Source organism: Scyliorhinus torazame, chromosome 28 (assembly GCF_047496885.1).
Source record: "Scyliorhinus torazame isolate Kashiwa2021f chromosome 28, sScyTor2.1, whole genome shotgun sequence".
In the NCBI taxonomy this organism is placed as follows: domain Eukaryota; kingdom Metazoa; phylum Chordata; class Chondrichthyes; order Carcharhiniformes; family Scyliorhinidae; genus Scyliorhinus; species Scyliorhinus torazame.
The window spans coordinates 30,808,271-30,831,055 of record NC_092734.1 but is presented as its reverse complement, the minus strand read 5'-3'; the positions used below and the strand labels follow the sequence as shown (position 1 = coordinate 30,831,055).

Below are 22,785 nucleotides of genomic sequence, written 5' to 3'. Positions count from 1 at the left end.
GGAAACGCACAGCGGAGTTTCGGATGAGCTTTGATCCGCGAATGGTGCAAGGAGGACGGCCGTCTGTAGGAGCGGCTTTTATACAAAGTGAAAACGCCGTGGATGCTGCAAATCTGAAATAAAGAGCAGAAAGTGAAAATGAAAAATGAAAATCGCTTATTGTCACAAGTAGGCTTCAAATGAAGTTACTGTGAAAAGCCCCTAGTCGCCACATTCCGGCGCCTGTTCGGGGAGGCTGGTACGGGAATTGAACTGTGCTGCTGGCCTGCCTTGGTCTGCTTTAAAAGCCAGCGATTTAGCCCAGTGTGCTAAACCAGCCCCAGTGCGGGAAGTATTCAGCAGGTCGCACGGCGTCCGTGGACGGAGAAAAAAATCTGAGTGTGCGATTTCCCCTCTTAAAGGGGGAGTGCTTTCTGGCTGTAGCAGGTACTGGAAGCAACTGGGAAAGGCTTCTTGACCAGGTAGATTGATGGACGAATGGTCCAACATGGCAAACAGCGTGCTGAAAGGTTCCCCTACATAGCTGCAGGAGGCGGACGTGAAGAGGGCGAGGTGGGAGGGGGGGAAGAGGGGGGGTGGGGGGATGTTCCCTTCCACAGCAGAACAGGAGGTCCTCTAGACAGATACTGTGAAGGCAGTGGGGCAGATAGCTGTCACCTCTGGACGAGGTGTTGCAAGGAATTCAATGACCTCACACGAGTGATCGAGGTTGGTGAATTCATCTTTAAATGTCAGACCTTACTAACTGCACCTCTAGCCTTACACACTGCTCTACGAACCACATTGCCATCACTCACCTACTAGCGATCCCTATCAATCATGACTCATATGTCTAATTTATAGCTTTACTTTACCCTTTACTTCACCAAGGGCAGGTTTAGCAGGAGCTGGTTTAGCACAGTGGGCTAAATTGCTGGCTTGTCATACAGAACACAGCCAGCAGTGCGGGTTCAATTCCCGTACCAGTCTCCCTGAACAGGCGCTGGAATGTGGCGACTAGGGGCTTTTCACAGTAACTTCATTGAAGCCTACTTGTGACAATAAGCGATTATTATTATTTAGTGGGACTGCTGCCTCACAGCGCCAGGGACCCGGGTTTAATTCCAGCCTTGGGTGACAGTGGAGTTTGCACTTTCTCCCCCCTGTCTGCGTGGGTTTCCTCCGGGTGCTCCGATTTCCTCCCACAGTCCAAAGATGTGCAGGTTAGGTGGATTGACCATGCTAAAATTGCTCCCTAGTGTTCAAAGATGTGTAGGGTAGGTGGGGTTACAAGGATAGGGTGGGGGAGTGGGCCTGGATGGGGTTGCTCTTTTGGAGGGTTGACTCGCTGGGCCAAATGGCCTCCTCCTGCACTTTAGTGATCTTATGAAGCACTCCTTCTCGCGTCCCACTGCTTGCTCATCCCCCAAGCTCTCATTTACAAGCTGCAGATGGTCATAGATCATAGAATTTACAGTGCAGAAGGAGGCCATTTGGCCCATCGAGTCTGCACCGGCTCTTGGAAAGAGCACCCAACTTAAGCCCACACCTCCACCCTATCCCCGTAACCCAGTAACCCCACCTAACCTAAGGGCAATTTAGCATGGCCAATTCACCTAACCCTGCACATCTTTGGACTGTGGGAGGAAACCGGAGTACCCAAAGGAAACCCACGCAGACACGGGGAGAACGTGCAAACTCCGCACAGACAGTGACCCAAGCCGGGAATCGAACCTGGGATCCTGGAGCTGTGAAGCAACTGTGCTAACCACTATGCTACCTTGCTGCCCATGGTGTAAACTTGCTTTCCTTTCCCTCCTAGCCTACCTTGGCGCCTTTCATCTTTTTTAAGCCCATGAACTGTCTACTGGCCAGGCAGCGCCTGGTGCTGGAGCACGAACCACAGGAGGAGCAGGACACAGTAGATGGTGACGAGCTCTCACTCAATTTCACACTCACACTACCAGCTAACTTGGCACAGGGCTTTGCGTAGAGCGTGGAGTTCATCCTTTCCATTGTTTAAGTGGCAACTAACTGCATGAGAACACTCGCAGACCTTCTTATTAAGCAGTGTCTGAGGTCTCAGCTTCCATTACAGCACAGGCAGAATTCACTCAACATCCAGTTGTAGTGAAAGGGGATGTCGTTGAGACGCTGGATGGGCTAAAAACTGATCAAGAGGACTTAACGTTTATAAATAATCAGGATTGAGGATGTGCGCGGATTGAGAAACAAAGCTAATAATAATCTTTATTAGTATCACAAGTCAGCTTACATTAACACTGCAATGAAGTTACTGTGAAAATCTCCTAGTCACCACACTCCGGCGCCTGTTAGGGTACACAGAGGGAGAATTCAGTATGTCCAAATTACCTAACAAGCACGTCATTCGGGACTTGTGGGTGGAAACCGGGGCACCCGGAGGATACCCACACAGCCACGGGGAGAACGTGCAGACTCCGCACAGACAGTGACCCAAGCTGGGAATCAAACCTGGGACCCTGGTGCTGTGAAGCAACAGTGCTAAGCACTGTGCTACCGTGCCGCCCATAAGATATTAGGTCAGGTGACCAAAAGCTCGGTCAAAACGGTGTTTTTAAGGAGCGCCTTAAGGGAGGTCAGCGAGGTTCGAGAAAGGGAAAGGTTTAGGGCGGGTATCCCAGAGCATAGCCTCTACTGCTTCACTGGATAAGGAATTCCATAGATTCACAACCCTTTGGTTGAAGAAGTTCCTCCTAAACTCAGTCCTAAATCTACTTCCCCTTATTTTGAGGCTATGCCCCCTAGTTCTGCTTTCACCCGCCAGTGGAAACAACCTGTCCTCATCTATCCTATCTATTCCCTTCTTAATCTTATATGTTTCTATAAGATCCTTCTAAATTCCAACGAGTACAGTCCCAGTCTACTCAACCTCTCCTCGTAATCCAACCCCTTCAGCTCCGGGATTAACCTAGTGAATCTCCTCTGCACACCCTCCAGTGCCAGTACGTCCTTTCTCAAGTAAGGAGACCAAAACTGAACACAATATACCAGGTGTGGCCTTACTACCACCTTATACAATTGCAGCATAACCTCCCTAGTCTTAAACTCCATTCCTCTAGCAATGAAGGACAAAATTGTCAATGCAGTGGTAGACTTACAGTTGGTGGGGCCCTGCACTCATCTTCATTATCGACTCCCCCCCCTCCCCTCCCCCCCAGCACCCAAAGCCAAGAAAATACACGAGTTGATCAGCGCCCCTTCATTTGTCAAAACATGTCTGTATGAATAGCTGCCTTGTTGAAATCCAAGCTTATCTCTCCCATTCCCGAGACTCCTCAAAGCTTTCCAGGCTATTTTTAAAGACTGCACACAGATTCCACTTAGCGTAGGCATTTTATCCGTTTGCAAAACATTCCGCTTGCCGAACACAAGACAGAATTCCTGAGGACTGGCACGTGTGTGATGTTGTGGGTGCACAGCGGGTACCTTGAGCAGCTGCTCGTGGGCATGGCCGCATTGTAAGAGGTGCCCTGGAATGGAATCTTCAACGCGCTCCAGCGTTCCGCCACCATGCTTTCCAACGCAACCGCGCGCCCCACTCACTCAGCCCCTCGTCCAACTGGGCTGCAAACAACCAAAATGGCGAGCCTGCTGCGGCAGCTTTTGAATGGCCTGGTACAGGGCGGCATGGTAGCACAGTGGTTAGCACAGTTGCTTCACAGCTCCAGGGTCCCAGGTTCAATTCCCGGCTTGGGTCACTGTCTGTGTGGAGTCTGCACATTCTCCCCGTGTCTGCGTGGGTTTCCTCCGGGTGCTCCGGTTTCCTCCCACAGTCCAAAGACGTGCAGGTTAGGTGGATTGGCCATGATAAATTGCCCTTAGTGACCAAAAAGATCATGTGGGGTTACTGGGTTACGGGGATAGGATGGACGTGTGGGCTTAAGTTGGGTGCTCTTTTCAAGGGCCGGTGCAGACTTGATGGGCCGAATGGCCTCCTTTTCCATTGTAAATTCTATGAACCACAGTTTCCAAATAAACTTGTTGAAGCCATTAGTACCACAAACCAATGAGTAAGAAATAAAACCAATGAGTAAAAAATAAAAGTTCAAGCAGAACTGAATGGCTGGTGATTCATGTACAGATCTCCAGGTTTTCTGACTCGTCCACAACCAAAGCTGGACATTCTCCATAAAATGCATCATGTTTCTCTGTTCCTTCATTTCCTGCCCTCATTTCCTCCCCTCTCTCTTGTCCGTGCGCCTCTCCAAGCTACAAATCATCCCCCATCTCAGGTCACCCTTCCTTCCTCCCAGCTTCTATCCATTTTCAACTGGGCATGATCTAATTCTCTTTAGTGTTGAACGCCCCTTCAGCCGGAGGTTTGGCTTCTTTCCGGCACTTTCCGCTGACGCTGCAAGGCTGCAACTCTCTCCAGAACTGGCTCTCTCGCCTCACAGCCGCTTGAAGTCTCTGCGCCCTCTGGAAGCGTTAGGTCATAGAATCATAGAATCCCTACAGTGCAGAAGGAGGCCATTCGGCCCATCGAGTCTGCACTGACCCTCTGAAAAAGCACTTTACCTAGGCCTGCGACCCTATCCCTTCAAACCAATTACCCCACCTAATCTTTTGGACACCAAGGGGCAATTAAAAAAATTTTTTTTTAGAGTACCCGATTATTTTTTCACAGTTAAGGGGCAATTTAGCTCGGCCAATCCACCTACCCTGCACATCTTTGGGTTGTGGGGGTGAGACCTACACAGAATCGGGGAGAATGTGCAAACTCCACATGGACAATGACCGGGGATTGGGATCGATACCGGTTCCTCAGCACCGTGAGGCAGGAGTGCTAACCACTGCGCCACCGGGCCGCCCACTAAGGTGCAATTTATCACGGACAATCCACCTAACCTGTTTGGACTGTCGGAGGAAACCGGAGCACCCGGAGGAAACCCACGCAGTCACGGGGAGATGGTGCAAACTCCACACAGACAGTCACCCGAGGCTGGAATCGAACCCGGGGATCCAGGCCCTGTGAGGCAGCAGTGCTAACCACTGCGTCGCTCAGGTCAGCTCAGTATTCATTCAAAATGTGCGCGACGAGGTACTGCCGCCGCAGCGTTTGGTGAAGCCCAACCGGTTTTCACTTTTTTGTGCGTTCAACATGTCATGACAAGCCAAAATCCTGTCCAAATCCCAAAAATATCACATTGTCAGCCTATGGGTGAGGCACCCTCAATCTTTCTGTGTGATTTCCCTTCAACAGAATACTCGCTTTGAAGGGGAGGTTAGCTTACCAGCGGTTCTATTAACTTTGGTACACGGTGACCATGACGACCGGCATAATTTTGGGGGCTGGTTTAGCACACGGCTAAAGAGCTGGCTTTGAAAACAGACCAAGGCAGGCCAGCAGCACGGTTCAATTCCCGTACCAGCCTCTCCGAATAGGCGCCGGAATGTGGCGACTAGGGGCTTTTCACAGTAACTTCATTGAAGCCTACTTGTGACAATAAGCGATTTTCATTTTTTCATAAGGATATATTTCAATTAAAAGCTTGCAAATTTTAATAAGGACATGGCAAATTCACACAGAGCAAGAATCACAAACTCTGGTTTATTTACAATTACGTTATATACAACTCCCGGTAGATCTCAGTCGGTGTCTCTCTGGCCAATCTTTTTTACATAGTTGAATGGAGTCCGCCCCCGTCCACCCCCTTAGCTAGGAAGCTTGCACATCTGCGGGAACCAGGGGAAGGCAATCATTCCCACCCCGTAAATCCCGTGCGGGATTTGACACACATAAGATTAGAATTATGCAGGCGTGGATTTATAATGAAACACACTGCCCTGCGAAGGAGGAGGAGGTGATGAGGGTGGAGAAGGGTGAATGGAGGATGAGGAAGCTCTGTGTCATGGGATTGGCTTCACCAATTGGCTTGGACCCGATTGATAGAAGTGATTAAGGTAGTGAGGGGAGATCAATGGAAGGGTTAGTGTGATGAACGGAGGATTTTAGGAATAGTGGGGCAATGTAAGCGTTAAAAGTCTGGAGTTATCATGTGTTTTACTGCAGTGGTCATGTTTTTAAAAAGGATTTTGCTTTTGCAGGGACTGGGAGCGTTTAGGAGCCAGAAGGTGAAATTGACCAGAGAAATGCGGTTTTCAGTTTTGGTTAATGCACTATGGTTTGACTGGGGAAAGTCCCTGGGGAGCTAACGTGCTTTCAGCCCCGGAACGTTAATTTGGTTTGCAGCTTGGGGTGATGATGTCATTGCTGGGTGGAGCTAAGGGATACAGAAGGACAATTTGGACAAGCTTTGGAGAAGAGTTGAAATCTGGTCAGTCTGACACTGAGTCCACAATTCTCACACAATAGGATAATTATGAAAAGAGTAATAATATTTAAAGCAGAGCGGTGTTGTCTGAGGACAAGGAAGAAGTTGAAACATGGTGAACCAGCCTTTTGAAGATATTCAGCCAGAGTCTGAAGGGGTTCTAACAGGAGCCAAATCTGTTCTGTAAAACAGGTATTACTCTATGCCATGCTGATTTTAAGATGAATTGAGAGCTGTATGCTTCTTTTCTTTTTGTTTAATGGGGAATTGAGTAGTAGGATAATTGTAAATTGTTTTGGATATGAAATTGAAGAATTCAATATTGTATTCCCAATAATATCCAGTCCAAAGATGAGCAGGTTAGGTGGATTGGCCATGCTGAATTGCCCCTTACATAAGAACTAGGAACAGGAGTAGGCCATCTGGCCCCTCAAGCCTTCTCCGCCATTCAATGAGATCATGGCTGATCTTTGTGGACTCAGCTCCACTCTCCGGCCCGTACACCATATCCCCGAATCCCTTTATTCTTTAGAAAGGTATCTATCTTTTTCTTTAAAATGTTTAAAGAAGGAGCCTCAACTGCTTCACTGGGCAAGGAATTCCAGAGATTCACAACCCTTTGGGTGAAGAAGTTCCTCCTAAACTCGGTCCTAAATCTACTTCCCCTTATTTTGAGGCTATGCCTCCTAGTTCTGCTTTCCCCGACCAGTGGAAACAACCTGCCCGCATCTATCCTATCTATTCCCTTCATAATTTTATATGTTTCAATAAGATCCCCCCGCATCCTTCTAAACTCCAATGAGTACAGTCCCAGTCTACTCAACCTCTCGTCATAATCTAATCCCCTCAACTCTGGGATCAACCTAGTGAATCACCTCTGCACTCCCTCCAGTGCCAATATGTCCTTTCTCAGGTAAGGAGACCAAAACTGAACACAATACTCCAGATGTGGCCTCACCAACACCTTATACAATTGCAGCATAACCACCCTAGTCTTGAACTCCATCCCTCTAGCAATGAAAGACAAAACTTGATTAGCCTTCTTAATCACCTGTTGCACCTGCACACCAACTTTTTGCGACTCGTGCACCAGCACACCCAGGTCCCTCTGCACAGCAGCATGTTTTAACACCTTACCATTTAAATAATAATCCATTCTGCTGTTATTCCTCCCAAAATGGATAGCCTCACACTTGGCAACATTGAATTCCATCTGCCAGACCCGAGCCCATTCACCTAACCTATCCAAATCCTTCTGCAGACTTCCGGTATCCGCTGCACTTTTTGCTTTACCACTCATCTTAGTGTCGTCTGCAAACTTTGCCATATTGCACTTGGTCCCCAACTCCAAATCATCTATGTAAATTGTGAACAACTGCGGGCCCAAGGGATCCTTGAGGGACCCCACTAGGTACAGGTTGCCAACCAGAGAAACACCCATTTATCCCCACTCTCTGCTTTCTGTTGGTTAACCAATCCTCTACCCATGCTACCACTTTACCCTCAATGCCATGCATCTTTAGTTTATGCAGCAACCTTTTGTGTGGCACCTTGTCAAAAGCTTTCTGGAAATCCAGATATACCACATCCATTGGCTCCCCGTTATCTACTGCACTGGTAACGTCCTCAAAAAATTCTACCAAATTAGTCAGACACGACCTACCCTTTATAAACCCATGCTGCGTCTGCCCAATGGGACAATTTCCCTCCAGGTGCCCCGCTATTTCCTCCTTAATGATAGATTCCAGCATTTTCCCTACAACCGAAGTTAAGCTTACCGACCTATAATTACCCGCTTTCTGCCGACCTCCTTTTTTAAACAGTGGTGTCACGTTTGCTACTTTCCAATCCTCTGGGACCACCCCAGAGTCTAGTGAATTTTGATAAATTATCACTAGTGCGTTTACAATTTCCCTAGCCATCTCTTTTAACACTCTGGGATGCATCCCATCAGGGCCAGGAGACTTGTCTACCTTTAGCCCCATTAGCTTGCCCAATACTGCCTCCGTAGTGATTTCAATCATCTCAAGGTCCTCACCTTTCATATCTTTATTTCCATCAGTCACTGGCATGTTATTTGTGTCTTCCACTGTGAAGACTGACCCAAAAAACCTGTTCAGCTCCTCAGCCATTTCCCCGTCTCCTATTATTAAATCTCCCTTCTCATCTTCCAAAGGACCAATATTTACCTTAGCCACTCTTTTTTGTCTTATATATTTGTAGAAGCTTTTACTATCTGCTTTTATGTTCTGAGCAAGTTTATTTTCATAGTCTACCTTACTCTTCTTTATAGCTTTTTTAGTAGCTTACTGTTGTCCCCTAAAGACTTCCCAGTCCTCTAGTCTCCCACTAATTTTTGCCACTTTGCATGTTTTTTCCTTCAATTTGATACTCTCCCTCACCTCCTTAGATATTCATGGTCGATTTTTCCCCTTTCTACCGTCTTTCTTTTTTGTCGGTATGAACCTTTCCTGAACATTGTAAAAGATCGCTCGGATGGTTCTCCACTGTTCCTCAACTGCTTCACCATAAAGTCTTTGCTCCCAGTCTACCTTAGCTAGTTCTTCTCTCATCCCATTGTAATCGCCTTTGTTTAAGCACAAAACACTAGTGTTTGATTTTACCTTGTCATCCTCCAACTGTATTTTAAATTCCACCATATTGTGGTCGCTCCTTCCAAGAGGATCCCAAACTATGAGATCATTAATCAATCCTGCCTCATTACACAGGACCAGATCTAGGACCGCTTGTTCCCTTGTAGGTTCCATTACATACTGTTCCAGGAAATTATCCCGGACACATTCTATAAACTCCTCCTCAAGGCTGCCTTTACCAACCTGGTTAAACCAATCGACATGCAGATTAAAATCTCCCATGACAACCGCTGTACCATTTCTACATGCATCCGTTATTTCTTTGCTTATTGCCTGTTACTATTGGGTGGCCTATAGACTACTCCTATCAGTGACCTTTTCGCCTTACTATTCCTGATTTCCACCCAAATTGATTCAACCTTGTCCTCCAAAGCACCAATATCATCCCTTACTATTGCCCGGATGCCATCCTTAAACAACAAAGCTACACCACCTCCCTTACCGTCCATTCTATCCTTTTGTATAGTCTGATACCCTTGGATATTTAACTCCCAGTCGTGACCATCTTTTAACCATGTTTCAGTAATGGCCACTAAATCATAGTCATTCACGATGATTTGCGCCATCAACACATTCACCTTATTCCGTATACTACGAGCATTCAGGTAAAGTACACTTATGCTGTTTTTTATGTCTTTGTTATGAATCCTAACACCTTGATCAGTAACTTTTTGCAAATTATTTTTCCTCTTACCCTTTCTCCTAATTTTCCTTGTCTTTGAACCCATATCTCTACATAATAACCTGTCACGTAACCTGCTGCCTTTCGCTCCATTAACCATTACACTGTCCATAGCTTTACCCTTCCCTTCCCCCCAACTTGCTAGTTTAAAGTCCTTGTGACCAACCTATTTATCCTATTCGCTAGAACACTGGTCCCAGAACGGTTCAGGTGAAGACCGTCCCAACGGTCCCTCCTGCCCCAGTACTGATGCCAATGCCCCATGAAATGGAATCCCTCTTTCCCGCACCACTCCTTTAGCCACGTGTTAACTTCCCTAATTTCCTCAACCCTATGCCAATTGGCACGTGGCTCGGGTAGTAATCCAGAGATTATAACCCTGGAGGACCTGTTCTTTAATTTAGTCCCTGGTGTTTGATAATCCTCTTTCCTAGTCTTACCTATGTTGTTAGCCCCAACGTGGACCACAACAACTGGATCCTCCCCCTCCCTCTCCAAAATCCTTTCAAGCCGATCAGAGATGTCCCTCACCCTGGCACCGGGCAGGCAACATACCATGCGGGACTCACGACCTGCCTTACAAAGGATGCCACCAATCCCCTAATTATAGAATCCCCTACAACTACCACTTGTCTTTTTGCTCCCCCCTCTTGAATGGCTTCCTGTACCACGGTGCAGTGGTCAGTCAACACATCATCCCTACAGCCCTCTTCCTCATCCACACAGGGAGCAAGTACCTCATACCTGTTGGACAAGGTCAAGGGCTGAGGCTCCTCAACTCCTAAACTCAGGACCCCCTACCTGCCTCCCTTGCAGTCACACCACTCTGTCCCTGACCACTGACCAAATTAACAGTACTTATTCTACCGGGTGTGACTGCCTCCTGAAACAAAGCGTCTAGGTAATTTTCCCCCTCCCTGATGTGCCGCAGTGTGTGCAGCTCGGTCTCCAGCTCATCAATTCTGAGCCGAAGTTCCTCGAGCAGCCAACACTTGCTGCAGATGTGGTCACTGATGGTCTCAATGGGATCCACCAGTTCCATCATCATACAGCAACAGCACATCACCTGTCCAGCCATATTCAACTAGTTAATTAATTTAAATAATTTATTTTTATTTTTATAGAACCTCAAGGATAAACCCGAACACCAACAAAAACATAGCCCTCTCTCGCCACTCACCCAAACTCACTCACTCACTCAGATGCACTCTGTTCCAGTCAGCACTCAGTCACTCACCTACACTGAGATGCACTCTGTTCCAATCAGCACTCTGTCACTCACCTAAACTCAGATGCACTCTGTTCCAATCAGCACTCAGTCACTCACCTAAACTCAGATGCACTCTGTTCCAATCAGCACTCAGTCACTCACCTAAACTCAGATGCACTCTGTTCCAATCAGCACTCAGTCACTCACCTAAACTCAGATGCACTCTGTTCCAATCGGCACTCCGTGTCTAAAGGCACTCCTGCCACACCTTTTGTACCCTGCCTATTTTTCAATGAGCCAATAGGCCCGCTCCAGGAAGTGAAGTCTCCAACTGTCACTCGACCTGTAAACTAAGCACTTTTAAATATGCACTCACCTCTCCCAGCAACCCTGCAGCCTTTTTGCACTCACCTCTCCCAGCAACCGTGCAGCCTGTGGCCTGCTCCAGGAACTGAAGTCTCTTTTAAATATGCACTCACCTCTCCCAGCAACCCTGCAGCCTGTGGCATGCTCCAGGAACTGAAGTCTCTTTTAAATATGCACTCTCCTCTCCCAGCAACCCTGCAGCCTGTGGCATGCTCCAGGAACTGAAGTCTCTTTTAAATATGCACTCACCTCTCCCAGCAACCCTGCAGCCTGTGGCCTGCTCCAGGAACTGAAGTCTCTTTTAAATATGCACTCACCTCTCCCAGCAACCCTGCAGCCTGTGGCCTGCTCCAGGAACTGAAGTCTCTTTTAAATATGCATCTAAAATGGCCACCTGCAAAGGACCATGGGAATTATGGTCAACTTGGATACAGACAAGTACACAGCCTCTGTGTATTGTGCCAGACCTGACAGAAACATGCACTCATTAAAAGTCAATCACCATTTCTCCCAGGACAATAGAACTCGAATCAAGGAATGGCAAAAGTAGCAGACTAACCGGAGCCACTTCCCCTTATTTGGAAAGGCCTAGGTGCCTGGGACAATGACAGCTAGGACCCGCCCAGCTACCAAGATATCCGCCCCTTAATTGGCCAGGATCAATGAGGGTGATCAAAACCCTATCGATCCATTGGATCTGGAGTTAGGACCAAAAGAGAAGAAGGATAAGAAACCCTGTGCACTTAGGGATCGGCCTCTTTTGGACCGGCCTGTGTGCGACCACTTGCAGCATGTCAACCAGCCAAGTTCAAGGACCCGCGATCGCTACCTGAAGGACAAGCCCAGCCAAGACGAACCTGACGACTTTCAACCGACCCACGTGGACACAGATAAAGGTCTTATCTCCCACACAGAGCCGGTCACCCCGAAGTGATGTAAAGGTCATCTTAGTTATTCGGTCTAGTTTAGTGCGAGACTGCGTGAATCATTGCATATAGAAATAAGTCTTGTGTTTGTTAATAATACTGGTTGTGTGGTCATTCAGTCAATATAAGAAACAGCTTGTGGTTCACATAGAAATAAAGAAGTCAACAGTGTCCAAAAGGTTAGGTAGGGTTACTGTGTTACTGGGATCGTGTGGAGACGGGGGTTTAAGTCGGGTGCTCTTTCCAAGGGCCGGTGCAGACTCGATGGGCCAAATGGCCCCCTTCTGCACTGTAGGGATTCTATGATTTTGTTTTAAAAATACCAAATCTCTATTTTGTCATGGAATTACTGTCTTACAAATAAACTAAAATATGAAGGTTTTCGTCCAGAATCCCATCCGCTGTTGGTGTCTGGTCTGGGATCATAATATCAGAAAGTAAGGAAGCAAATTTTAAAATTGAGGTGCTCTTAAAGTGAAAAGAAGAGAAATAGCACAAGGCCTTGGAACCATCTCCTGCTACTGAATTGCTGACATTCCCAGATCCCAGAACAGAACCACAGCCTACAGGAGCAGGAGGGAGCTTGGCCGATGCAGGTCAGAGCCGGAGATCAGATTGAGATGGATTTAGAAAATTAATGGGTGGAGTAATCCCAGAGCCACAAAAATCCCCCCTTTTGAATGGGCAAATTGTGGAAATTAAAGAGGGTTTAGTTGAACACAATTATAGAACAGAATATTGCTTCGGTCTTCGAGGTAACGCTCCACGTCAATGTGGGTGGGACTGCCATGCATTTAGCATCTCCCGCAGTGAAGCTACTAATCTGCATTTCAAAGACACTTTCCTCAAAAAGACAATTTAATGGTTCGGAAATTTCCCGCTGATTCCACGCCCATAACAGAACCTGTTCCCCACAGCATCCGTGCTACCTGGGAATTCTATGTTTAATTTTTCCAACGATTTTGTAAAGATCATGATTCACTGAAGGGACAGGGATTTTTCTCTTCCTTAGAAGAGAGGAATGTGAGGGCAGCACGGTAGCACAGCGGTTAGCACAATTGCTTCACAGCTCCAGGGTCTCAAGTTCGATTCCCAGCTTAGGTCACAGTCTGTGCGGAGTCTGCACATCCTCCCCGTGTCTGCGTGGGTTTCCATCGGGTGCTCCGGTTTCCTCCCACAGTCCAAAGATGTGCGGGTTAGGTGGATTGGCTATGCTGAATTGCCCTTAGTGTCCAAAAAAGGTTAGGTGGGGTTACGGGGATAGGGTGGAGGTGTGGCCTTAAGTAGGGTGCATTTTCCAAGGGCTGGTGCAGACTCAATGGACCGAATGGCCTCCTTCTGCACTTTAAATTCTATGATTCTATGGCCCTGTTAAAACCACGAAGGACACTGTCCGTGTGGAGTTTGCAAATTCTCCCCATGTCTGTGTGGGTCATTTTTGGTGGACTAATCATCCAGAGGATGTGGATTTAGATCCCATCACGGCGGTTGGTGGAATGTGAATTCAATTAATACATCTGGAATATGAAGCTCATCTCCAGAACGGTGATCATGACAACCATCATCAATTGTTGTTAAAAAAAATCCCATCTGGTTCACTCATGCCCCTTCAGTGAAGGAAATCTGCCATCCTTACCCGGTCTGGCCGACATGTGACACCAGACCCACAGCGATGCGGTTGACTCTTAATTGTCCTCTGAAATGGCCGAGCGAGACACTCGGTTCGAGGGCAATTAAGGATGGGCAACAAATGCTGGCCCAGCCAGCGACACCCACATCCCGTGAGAGAATTTTAAAAAACTGGAGTGATGCACTATCAATTACGACGAGACGAGAGTAGAAGTAATCGAGGCTTTATTACACAGAGATGTGTGGCCTCCTACAGCAGCTTACGAAATGGCTGCAGTTCGGAGAGCACACACATTTATACTCCGCCTACTGGGCGGAGCCAGCAGGCAGGGATCTACCCTCATACCTGTAGTACAGGGGCCTTACCGTAATACCCATATATACAATATAATACAAAAGTGGTGACTACCACATTCACCCCCTGTTAAAAATGAGTCCAGCGGGGGTGGTGGAAAACTATATACATACAGGTTGGTTTTAAAATTACAGAGAAGGTTACAAATTTAGACGATCGGGCACCTTGATCTGTCGTTGAGCGCGCCGCAGTGCTGGTGGCGACTCAGGCGTCGGCTTGGTCTTCGGTGACTCCGGGAGCATGTCGAAATCCTCTTCATCCCCGGGTGGGAGCAAGGGGAGGATGGATTAATCTGGAGCGGGGGTCTCGGTGGGCTGTGCCGGGGGAGGGGAGGATGGCGCCGGGACAGGGGCGGGGTATGTGGGGACCCAGCTGGTGCCAGATCCTTGAGGGAGACTGTGTCTTGGCGGCCGTCGGGGTACTCTACGTAGGCATACTGCGGGTTTGCATGGAGTAGCTGTACTCTCTCAACCAACGGGTCCGCCTTGTAGAGCCGCATGTGCTTGCGGAGGAGAACGGGCCCTGGAGCTGCCAGCCACGCTGGGAGCGAAACCCTGGAGGTGGACTTCCTGGGGAAGGCAAAGAGACGCTCATGGGGGGTTATGTTGGTCGCGGTGCACAGGAGCGACCGAATGGAGTGAAGTGCGTCGGGGAGGACCTCCTGCTAGCGTGAGGCCAGGAGATTTCTGGACCGTAGGGCCAGCTGGACGGCCCTCCAGACCGTCCCATTCTCCCACTCCACCTGCCCATTTCCCCTGGGGTTGTAGCTGGTCGTCCTGCTCGAGGCAATGCCCCTGTTGAGCAGGTACTGGCGCAGCTCCTCGCTCATAAATGAGGATCCCCAGTCGCTGTGGACGTAGGCGGGGAAACCATATAGAGCGAAGATGGTGTTGAGGGCTTTGATGACGGTGGCAGATGTCATATCAGGGCATGGGACGGCGAAGGGGAATCGGGAATACTCGTCGACCACATTAAGAAAGTACGTGTTGCGGTCGGTGGAGGGGAGGGGCCCTTTGAAGTCCACGCTGATGCGTTCAAAGGGGTGGGAGGCCTTCACCAGGCGCGTACGGTCTGGCCGGTAGAAGTGCGGTTTACACTCCACGCAGACCTGGCAGTCTCTGGTGATAGCCCTGACTTCCTCGATGGAGTAGGGCAGATTGCGGGCCTTAATGAAGTGGTAAAAGTGGGTGACTCCCGGATGACAGAGATCGTTGTGCAGAGTCCGGAGTCGGTCCACTTATGCGCTGGCACATGTACCTCGGGACAGGGCATCGGGGGGCTCATTGAGCTTACCGGGGCGACATAAAATCTCGTAATTGCAGGTGGAGAGCTCAATCCTCCACCTCAAGATTTTATCGTTTTTGATCTTGCCCCGCTGTGTGTTGTTAAACATGAAGGCAACCGACCGTTGGTCAGTGAGGGGAGTGAATCTCCTGCCGGCCAGGTAATACCTCCAATGTTGCACAGCTTCAACAATCGCTTGGGCCTCTTTTTCGACGGAGGATTGCTGAATTTCGGAGGCATGGACGGTGCGGGAAAAGAATGCCACGGGCCTGCCTGCCTGGTTGAGGATGGCGGCTAGAGCGACGTCTGATGCATCGTTCTCGACTTGGAAGGGAGCGTCTCGTCGACCGCGTGCATCGCGGCCTTGGCGATGTCAGCCTTGATACGGTTGAAGGCCTGGTGAGCCTCCGCCGTCAGTGGGAAAGCGGTGGATTGAATGAGTGGGCAGGTCTTGTCCGCATAGTTTGGGACCCACTGGGCGTAAAGCGAAAAGAACCCCTGGCATCGTTTGAGGGCCTTGGGGCAGTGGGGGAGGGGGAGTTCCATGAGGGGGCACATGCAGTCAGGGTCGGGCCCTAGAACTCCGTTCTGAACCACATAGCCGAGGATGGCTAATCAGTTTGTGCTGAACCCACACTTCTCCTTGTAGTAAGTTAGGTTGAGGAGTGTGGCGGTGTGGAGAAATTGGAAAGGTTAGTGTCATGGTCCTGCTGGTCGTGGCCGCAGATGGTGAAGTTATCCAGGTACGGGAAAGTGGCCCGCAGCCCGTACCGGTCAACCATTCGGTCCATCTCCCGTTGGAAGACCGAGACCCTGTTGGTGACGCCGAAGGGAACCCTAAGGAAATGGTAACGGCGGCGGTCTGCTTCAAACGCAGTGTATGGGCGGTATGCCTTGCGAATGGGGAGCTGGTGGTAGGCAGATTTCAGGTCCACTGTCGAGAAGACCCGGTACTGTGCAATCTGATTGACCATATCAGATATGCGTGTGAGAGGGTACGCGTCAAGCTGCGTGTATCGATTGATGGTCTGACTGTAGTCAACGACCATCCTGTTTTTCTCCCCGGTTTTCACCACTATCACTTGGGCTCTCCAGGGGCTGTTGCTGGCCTCGATGATACCTTCCCGCAGCAGCCGCTGGACCTCAGACCTGATGAAGGTCCTGTCCTGGGCGCTGTACCGTCTGCTCCTAGTGGCGACGGGTTTGCAAACCGGGGTGAGGTTTGCAAAAAGGGAAGGCAGGTCGACCTTAAGGGTCATGAGGCCGCAAATATTAAGGGGTGGTAGGGGCCCGCCAAATTTCAGGGTTAGGCTCTGGAGGTTGCACTGGAAATTCAGGCTGAGTAGCAAGGCAGCGCAGAGGTTGGGGAGGACGTAGAGCCGGAAGCCGCTGAACTCTACGCCCTGGACGGTGAGGGTGGCGATGCAGTACCCCCGGATTGCCACGGAGTGGGATCTGGAGGCCAGAGAGATTCTTTGGTTAGCGTGGTGTACCACGAGGGAGCAGCGCCTTACCGTATCGGGGTGGATGAAGCTCTCAGTGCTCCTGGAGTCCGGAAGGCAGGATATCTCGTGCCCATCGACCTTCACCTTTGTCGAAGCGGTCGCGAGGTTGTGCGGTCGAGACTGGTCAATCATGACCGAGGCGAGGCGCGGCTGGTCGTCGGCGGTTGCAGGCGATGAGTGGCCCGATGAGGTACCCGACGGGCAGGGGTCCTGAGGCTGGTAAGATGGCGGCACCCACGGACCACACGTGTCCTGGGGCAGGCAAGATGACGGCGCCCATTGGTTCTGAGGCAAGCAAGATGGCGGCGCCCAGGGGCTGCAGTGTTGCGAGTCGAGCAAGATGGCAGCGCCCATGGGCCGCAAGTGGTCTGAGAAGAGGGAGATGGCAGCGCCCACTGGCCGCATATGGGGGTGCCGGGACAATAGCGCCGATTGAGTGGGCCTGGCACACTGCAGCGAAATGTCCCTTCTTGCCACAGGCCTTGCAGAGCGTGCTCCGCGCCGGGCAGCGCTGCCGGGGGTGTTTTGTCTGTCCGCAGAAGTAGCACTTGGGTCCCCCGTGGTTGGTTGGCTGCCGTGCGGCGCAGGCGTGGGGTTGGCTGAGGGCGGTCGCTGATGGGGTCCACGATGGGGTGGCCACTGGCGTGGTCCACGATGCACAAGGGGGGTGGGCCGTGCGGCTGGGGGCATAAGCCTGTATGTTGCGCGAGGTGACCATGAGCTAGAACGCTAGTTTCTTGGTCGCCGTGAGGTCAAGCGTGGCCCCTTCTAAGAGGCGCTGGTGGATGTAGTCAGACCCTATGCCCACAACAAACGCGACTCTCATTAGCAGGTTCGAATGTTCAGTGGCCGAAACGGCCTGGCAATCACAGTCTCTCACCAGGCCGAGCAGGGCACGCCAGAAATCTTCCACAGTCTCACCAGGAAGTTGGTGCCGCGTGGACAAGAGGTGCCTGGCGTAGATCTTGTTGGTCTGCTGAGCGTAATTCTCCTTCAGTAGCGCCATGGCCTCTGCGTAGGTCGGCGCGTCCTGGACGAGGGGAAAAACGTTGGAGCTCGGCCGTGTGTACAGAATCTGGAGCTTCTGTGCTTCTGAGATTGGGTCTGGCGCAGACCCGCTGTATGCTTCAAAGCAAGCTAGCCAATGTTCGAAGTTCTTTTTGGCGTTGTCTGCTTGAGGATGCAGCTGCAGGCGATCCGGCTTGATGCGGAGGTCCATCTCTGAAAAATCTCTGTGTAATAAATTGATGCACTATCAATTACGACGAGACGAGAGTAGAAGTAATCGAGGCTTTATTACAGAGATGTGTGGCCTCCTACAGCAGCTTACGAAATGGCTGCTGTTTGGAGAGCACACACATTTATACTCCGCCTACTGGGCGGAGCCAGCAGGCAGGGAACTACCCCGTACCTGTAGTACAGGAGCCTTACCGTAATACCCATATATACAATATAATACAACAGTGGTGACTACCACATGGAGTAAACATGTTGAAGGGGAAGCGAGATAAGTACATGAGTGAGGAAAGAATAGGAGGATATATTGATAAAGTGAGATGAAGTAACGTGAAAGGAGGCTCCTCTGAATCATTTTTTTTTTTTGGATTTTAAATTTATTTTATTGTACTTATTTCCATAGACATTTAGGCATCAGCAATTGTAACTTCCACTTCCACACCAGGCTCGATACTGATGGAGGTGATCTGTTTCACAATTTCAGATGGACTGTGTAAATCAATCAGACGCTTGTGGATCCTCATTTGGAAGCGATCTCAGGTTTTGGAACCTTCACCACAAGGAGCCTTTCTTGTTGTGATACGCAGAGTCTTGGTGGGCATGCGAACAGGTCCCTTGACCTTCAGATTCTTCTCTTTGGCACCACGAATTAGATCAGCACAAACCTTCTCAAGTGATTTTACATTCCGGCTGGTCAAGGTAATTCTAATTCGGTGAATTGCGACCTCCTGTTCGACAGGTGCTTTGCCAGGATCTTTAAATGCCATGATAACTTCCTGACCGACTTATCCGTCGACTTCTTCGCTTGAGACTCTGAAAGTGAACGAACAGCGGTGAGCCAGGAGCGTACAGAGTCGGCCAACCTGCACTCAGGCTGCAATCACAACTGGAAGAGCGGCTCCTCTGAATCATAAGGGCCAGCATGAACTAGGTGGGCCAAATGGTCTGATTCTAAGCTGTGTGTTTGTATATGAAATGTATTTTTTCTGCTTCTGCCTCCTCCCTCACCACAGTACATGAAGGGCGGAATCAACATTTTCCCAACTTAATTTGTTATGTCAACTGTCACAGTGCAGTTATAGACGTTGGTCACTAGGTGTCTCTGTGAAGCAGTTTCTCTTCCAACTTCCTCACCATCTTGCAGAAAAAAACATAAACCCACCAACCAACTGGGTGTCTGACATAGAAAAATTTCTCTTCCCCAGTTCTCGCAATCCTCATCTAGGTAAGAATGCTTCAAACAAATTTGAACATTTCTCAAGGTTTAGGAATGGATTTGCAGGGCAGCACGGTGGCGCAGTGGTTAGCATTGCTGCTTCACGGCACCGATGTCCTAGGTTCGATCCCAGCTCTGGGTCACTGTCCGTGTGCAGTTTGCACATTCTCCCCGTGTGTGTGTGGGTTTCGCCCCCACAACCCAAAGATGTGCAGGGTAGGTGGATTGGCCAGGCTAAATTGCCCCTTAATTGGAAAAAATGAATTGGGTACTCTAAAATTATTTTTTAAAAAAGGAATGGATTTGCAGATTTATAAAAAAGTTTAATTCATGGGATATGGGGGTCGCTGGTTAGGCCAACATTAGGGCAATAATGACAAGGCCACATTTATTGCTCGCCCCTAGTTGCCTGAAAAAGTTGCGGACATTCTACTTGAACTGTTGGCCCTTGCGGAAATGGTGGGTCAACAAAGGAAACTTCTAGGGTACTTTCTCAAAGCTGAATGAAGGAATGGCAATTTAGGTCCACGTCAAGATGATAGATAACTTGGAAGCAAGCTATGCTCCCTTATGCTTTCTGCTCTTAAACTTTAGTTCCTATTGCCTCCAAAAGTGCAGGGCAGTGGTTAGAGGAAGGTCGGTCAGCAGCAGCATCAACCCTGGGGGGGGGGGGGGGGGGGACTGCTTGGGGGGATGGATGAGCAGGAGATAACATGAAGGGTGGGGGAAACTGGCACGTGCGGGAGAGAGCCAATGTATAAAGCTATGTAAATATACCATTTTGCCATGTATATATCTTGCTCAGTGCGATTTCGTGTTATTTTGTTACGGGGGGGGGTTATTGTTTGTAAGGGGAAAAAATTGTGCTGGTAAAAAACTTTAATAAATATATATTTTTTTTAAAGTGCAGGGCAGTGAATGAAAGGGTGGTGCAGTGGTCAGCACTGCTGCCTCACAGCACCAGGGACCCGGGTTCAATTCTGGCCTCAGATGGCAGCACGGTAGCACAAGTGGATAGCACTGTGGCTTCACAGCGCCAGGGTCCCAGGTTCGATTCCCCGCTGGGTCACTGTCTGTGCGGAGTCTGCACGTTCTCCCTGTGTCTGCGTGGATTTTCTCCGGGTGCTCCGGTTTCCTCCCACAGTCCAGTTTAGGTGGATTGGCCATGCTAAATTGCCCCTTAGTGACCAAAAAGGTTAGGAAGGGTTATTGGGGTTACGGGGATAGGGTGGAAATGAGGGCTTAAGTGGGTCGGTGCAGACTCGATGGGCCGAATGGCCTCCTTCTGCACTGTATGTTCTATGTCTATGTCTATGACTGTCTGTGTGGAGTTTGCACTTTCTCCGCGTGTCATAGAATCCCCAATGCAGAAGGAGGCTATTCAGCCCATTGAGTTTGCATGCACCTTCTGAAAGAGCATCTTACCTAGGCCCACTCCCCTGCCCTATTGCCGTAACCCCATCTAACCTGCACATCTTTGGACTGTGAGAGGAAACCGGAGCACCCGGAGGAAACCCACACAGACACGGGAAGCAAGTGCAAACTCCACACAGTCACTCAAGGCCGGAATTGAACCCGGGTCCCTGGCGCAGTGAGGCACCCTGGCTTTCCTCCGGGTGTTCCGCTTTCCTCCCACAGTCCAAAGATGTGCAGGTTAGGTGGATTGGCCATGATAAAATTGCTCCCTAGTGTTCAAAGAAGTCCTTCACCCGACTGAAGGAGCTGTGCTCCGAAAGCTTGTGGTTTCAAATAAACCTGTCGGACTTTAACCTGGTATCGTGAGACTTTTTACTGTGCCCACCCCGGTCCAGTGCTGGCACCTCCATATCATGTCCAAAGATTGTGCAGGTTACGTTGGGTTGTGGGGTGTCGGGGATTCGCTGGGGGAGTGGGCCGAGGTAGGGCGCTCTTTAAGAGAGTTGTTGCAGACTCGATGGGCCGAATGACCTCCTTCTCCACTGTCGAAATTCTAAGTGTTTGCCTTGTGCGTTGTGCAGGTGTGTAGCATTGGAGTTTCTGCCTCCGTTTATCAAGTAGCCACTTGGCCGTACAGAACTTGAATAAGACCGAAGCAACCAGAAGCTACAATATTCATACACAGGGGGGGGGGGGGGGGGGGATTCTCCAAAATGGAGACTAAGTGTTTCACGACGGCGCAAAACGGGCACGGGGACGACCGATTCTGTCCCCCACAGGGGGCCAGCATGGCACTATACGCCACTCCAGTCTCCCTTCCCGGCGCAAAATGAGCGCCATGCCAATCTGCGCATGCGCGGGGGACTTCTTTTAAAAAATATATATTTTATTCAAATTTTTCGGCCAAACAAAACAATACAAAGGTTTTCCTTTTTACAACAATAAAACAATATAAATAACAGTGGCCGTTTTAACAAATAAATAAATAATATATAAACTAAATGGCAACTGCCATAACAAAAATAATAACTCTCCAAAAATAAAATCAAACAATCCATTATACATAACCTAGTACAAATATCTATATAAAAACACCCCTGAGGACCCGCCCGAGCCCCCCCCCCCCCCCCCGCCCTGGGTTGCTGCTGTTACCTTCCCATTACCTTTATCGTTCTGCGAGGTAGTCAATGAACGGTTGCCACCGCCTGGTGAACCCTTGAGCCGAACGCCTTAGTGCGAACTTTATCCGTTCTAGTTTTATAAACCCTGCCATGTCATTTATCCAGGTCTCCACGCCCGGGGGTTTGGCTTCCTTCCACATAAGCAATATCCTTCGCCGGGCTACTAGGGACGCAAAGGCCAAGACATCAGCCTCTTTCGCCTCCTGCACTTCCGGCTCTTCTGCAACCCCGAATATAGCCAACCCCCAGCCTGGCTCGACCCAGACCCCCACCACCTTCGAAAGCACCTTTGCCACCCCCACTCAGAACCCCTGCAGTGCCGGGCATGTGGGTGTGGTTCGCTGGGCTTCTCGAGCATCTCTCACACCTATCCTCTACCCCGAAAAATTTACTGAGCCTTGCTCCGGTCATATGCGCCCTGTGTACAACCTTGAATTGTATCAGGCTTAGCCTGGCACATGAGGACGACGAGTTTACCCTACGTAGGGCATCAGCCCACAGCCCCTCCTCAATCTCTTCCCCCAGCTCTTTTTCCCATTTCCCCTTCAGCTCATCCACCATGATCTCCCCCTCGTCCCTCATTTCTCTGTATATATCCGACACCCTACCATCTCGCACCCATGTCCCTGAGATCACTCTATCTTGAATCTCCTGTGTCGGGAGCTGCGGGAATTCCCTCACCTGCTGCCTCGCAAAAGCCCTCAGTTGCATGTACCGAAATGCATTCCCTTGGGGCAACCCATATTTTTCCGTCAGCGCTCCCAGGCTCGCAAACGTCCCGTCTAAGAACAGATCTCTCAGTTGCACAACCCCAGCTCTCTGCCATGCT

At 49.6% G+C, this 22,785-nt stretch overlaps 1 pseudogene; it reads right to left on the bottom strand.

Moving 5' to 3' along the window:
* Positions 1–18,497: 18,497 nt before the first annotated feature.
* LOC140403646 (small ribosomal subunit protein uS10-like) lies at positions 18,498–19,041 on the bottom strand (annotated as a pseudogene).
* Positions 19,042–22,785: the final 3,744 nt, after the last annotated feature.